Source organism: Tupaia chinensis, unplaced genomic scaffold (assembly GCF_000334495.1).
Source record: "Tupaia chinensis unplaced genomic scaffold, TupChi_1.0 Scaffold000702_1, whole genome shotgun sequence".
Lineage (NCBI taxonomy): Eukaryota > Metazoa > Chordata > Mammalia > Scandentia > Tupaiidae > Tupaia > Tupaia belangeri.
In genome coordinates this window covers 1,115,322-1,119,093 of record NW_006160225.1, presented here as the reverse complement: position 1 = coordinate 1,119,093, position 3,772 = coordinate 1,115,322, and the positions used below count along the sequence as shown (strand labels likewise).

The 3,772-nt window shown below is 37.9% G+C and overlaps 1 pseudogene; it reads left to right on the top strand.

The window, feature by feature from the left end:
* The first annotated feature begins 1,951 nt into the window (after positions 1-1,951).
* Positions 1,952-2,648, top strand: LOC102489170 (ATP synthase subunit d, mitochondrial-like; annotated as a pseudogene).
* Positions 2,649-3,772: the final 1,124 nt, after the last annotated feature.

Below are 3,772 nucleotides of genomic sequence, written 5' to 3'. Positions count from 1 at the left end.
TTCAGAATGTGTTTTCTTCAATGCCACGCCAGTTTGTTTATTCCATAGTTGTTGATTCATAGTGTTTTTGATTAATTCTGGATATTTTTGAGGTATTTATTATTTTGGTTCTCTTTAATCTGTACATTACTTAGGAGTGTTTCAAAACTTTATACTTAGGGGGAGCAGGTGGTGTGCTGGTTAAGGCACTGGACTCCCAAATAGCTGACCACAGTTCAGGTCCCAGAACTGGTGACTTCCTTTCTCACTTTCCCTCTCTCTGGTGAATTAAATAATATCAATAAAGAAAAATTAAATAATCATTTCATTACTTAATAATTAAAGAAATACAAAATGAATATATTTTTTAAATGTACTCATGGAATCAGCAAACGGCATGATGATTAAGGCACTGGATTCTCATATGACCAACTGTACTTTGAGTCCTGGACCCTGCAGCTTGAAAATCACCTGGGTATATGTGCGTGCAAGCCAAGATCCTAGGAGGAGAATAGAGGAGAAGGGATTGGAGCATAGCCAATGGCTCATTTTCCTTCTCACTGTCTCTCTCTAGTGAGCATGTGTGCGTATGGCAAAATATCTATTAAAAAAATCATACTTGCAGTGGTATTTATTACTGTTTTACTATTAAATTTAAACTTAATGGTGTATTGATCAGAGAGCAATGTTAGATTCATATTCTTTGACATTTGTCTAGGCGATGGCCTAGAATTTGAACAATTTAGAAAAGACACCAATGTGCTTTTGAAGAATGTGTTTACTATACCTGTTGGACAAAAACGACATATGTGACCAAACTTGTAAAACGTAGTTTTTTATACATTGCATGTTTTATGCAGTGTGCTTGATCTGTCTATAGTCATATTAAGCTGATTTTTCCTTATCACGATAGTGAACATATTAATTTCTGTGTGTACATCTCTATTAGATTCAAAGATACTGATTTTATTTTGTGTTCACTTGATCTAAATGTGTTATGTATTTTAAGTGAATTAATTTCTGATCATTATGCACTGGTGGTAAATGACTTTTTTCCTTCCAGTCCCTTTTTTTCTGGTATCAGCGTTATTCATGTGTTGGTTAGCTATTTGTGTTAGTTATCGTTCTGAACTGCTTTTCCACACTTGGACTTTAATCGTGGATGCCCTTGGCTTTCTTTCAAAGAACTTACCTCTGCATTTTCAAAACTTCAATGGAACGTCTTTGTTTTCAAACTAAGTAAAATCTATTAACATTATCTTAATTATTGATACATTCTGAACTGTTTAGCATTTTATTTTAATTATTAACATATCAGACCTATGTTTTTTATTCTAATTTTATTAAATTTTTATAAAAATGTGTTTCTTCTTAATCCCTTTATACTTTATAATACTTTCTATCTGTCTTTTTTTTCTTTTTTGCTATAGGGCACATGTGCTCGCCAGACAGACAGACAGAGACAGAGAGATAGAAAGCGAGAAATCACCCCCCAGGGGGGATGGCCACACCACAATCCCTTCTCCTCCATTCTTCTCTCGGGATCTTGGGCACGCACGCACACGCGCCCGACACGAGTTTTAAGCCACCAAGTCTGGGACGCGAACCGCAGTCAACTACGTTGGAGTCCAGCGACATAGTCATTACGCTAACTGCTGGTTCCCACTTTCTATCTCTTAATACAACCATAACCTTGGCTTATCTTGACCTTGTTTCTTTCCTCAACACACATAATATTGATATGACCTCAAGTTTTCAATCTGTTTTTGATGAAACTATGTTATTTTACCTTCTTTTAAAATCTTCTCTGTGTTATTTAAAGAAATTAGTTCTTTTTTCATATTTTAATTTTGCCATAAGACATGAGCACTTGTGCAGAGAGATAGAAAGAAGGAAAGTGAGAAGTGGTACTTGGGGGCTTCCGTTACTTGCTGTGGGTTGTGCACCATTGGGGTCGGTGAAGGACTGCAAGATGCCTGGGTCAAAACTCCCCCTAAAAACTATTGACTGGGTAGCTTTTGGGGAAATAATACCCCCAAACCAAAAGCCTATTGCTAACTCCATGAAAACATGGAACGAGGCCCTCACCGTTGGATTGGCATCACCACCTGAGAACCTGCCAGCTAGTGACTGGGCTTACTGAAAGGCCAGCATGGCCACAACAGGCTTGGTGGCTGACAGTAAGAAGAAGTTTAAGAACAGGAAGACACAGGACTAGCAGTTAGCATAATGGCTATGTCACTGAACCCCCATGTAGTCGACCACGGTTCGAGTCCTGGACCCAGTGGCTTAATCTCATGCTGAGCGTGTGTGTGCGTGCCCAAGATCCCAAGAGGAGAATAAAGGAGAAGGGATTGCGGCATGGCCATCCCCCCTAGGGGGTGATTTCTTGCTTTCTGTCTCTCTGTCTCTCTTTCTGGCGAGCGCATACTCCCTATAGTAAAAACCTCTCCAAAAATAAAAGAACAGGAAGACGTGAAAAGTTGTGCTGAGTTTGCATCACTCTCAAAGGCCAGGACTGAAAACTAGCAGAAATAGCTGGAGAAGATGAAGAAATAATTCCATTTGATCAGATGACCGTTATGGACTTAAATGAAGTCTTCCCAGAAACCATAATAGACAAGAAGAAATACCCCTACTGGCCTCACCTGTCAGCTGAGAATTTATAAAATTTTTGTGTCTAGAAGCCCTGACCCTTGTCTTACAAATTCTGGAAATTAAAAATAAAAGTAACGACATTAAAAAACGTTTGGACTCCCACATGGTTGACTATGATTCTAGTCCTAGGCCTGGCAACTTGCTTTCTCACTTTCTCTCTCTCTCAGTTCCCCTCTTTGGTCAAATTAGAAAAATAGCATTAAATAAATAATTACATAAATAATCCTTAAAAGGAAAAAATCACCACGCTGCTCTTGGGGCATTTGCCACACCATAATCCCTTCTCCTCCATTTTGGGCACATGCACACACAAGTGCCCAGTATGCTTTCCTAGCCCTCCCATCCAGGACTCAACTGCGTAGTCAGCCATGTGGGCTCCAGGAGGCTTTAACAACCACACCACCAGCTGACCTGAAAGTAGCTCATTTTTACAAAGGGATCTTAGTAACTTTACTGCTAATGTCTGTTGACCCATTTCGTGGGATTGATTGGCCCACATTTAAATGATTTTTTTTTCTTTAAAAGCTTTTCCTTTCATAAGATAATGACAGTTTTATTTTTTTTAAAAGAATTACTTTATTTTAACTTTATTTATTTATTATTATTATGTTATTATTATTTTTCATTTTGACCAGAGAGAGACAGAGAGAGTAAAGGAAAGTAAGAAAGGAAGCCACCATGTTGAGGACTTGAACCATGGCTGGCCATGTGGAAGTCTAGCATCTTTAACCACCACGGCACTTGCCTCCCTGACATATTTTTAATGTGGTCACATTTGAATAATAATTTGGTTATACAGAAAATTGTAACCTAGTCATTTCCCTAATTATTGAGGTTCTTCATGAATTTCCAATGAATTAATTAGTAAATGTATTATTTCATTGTGATTAGACACAGTCAATCAGAAGAAAATGTCTTAGTGTGTAGAAACTACTATAACCATTTCACCCGGATGGAATTCTTGGCCTTTCTACTTTGGGATAATGTGAATTCACTACTGGTCTTATCTTCCTCCTGCATTTGAATCCCTGACAATGTAGACACTAGTATATCTTCATGTTTTCTCCTTTCCAGGATGAAACATTAGTGAAATAGTTAAGTAAATAGTATTTGAATATGATGTCTAAAGCACAGT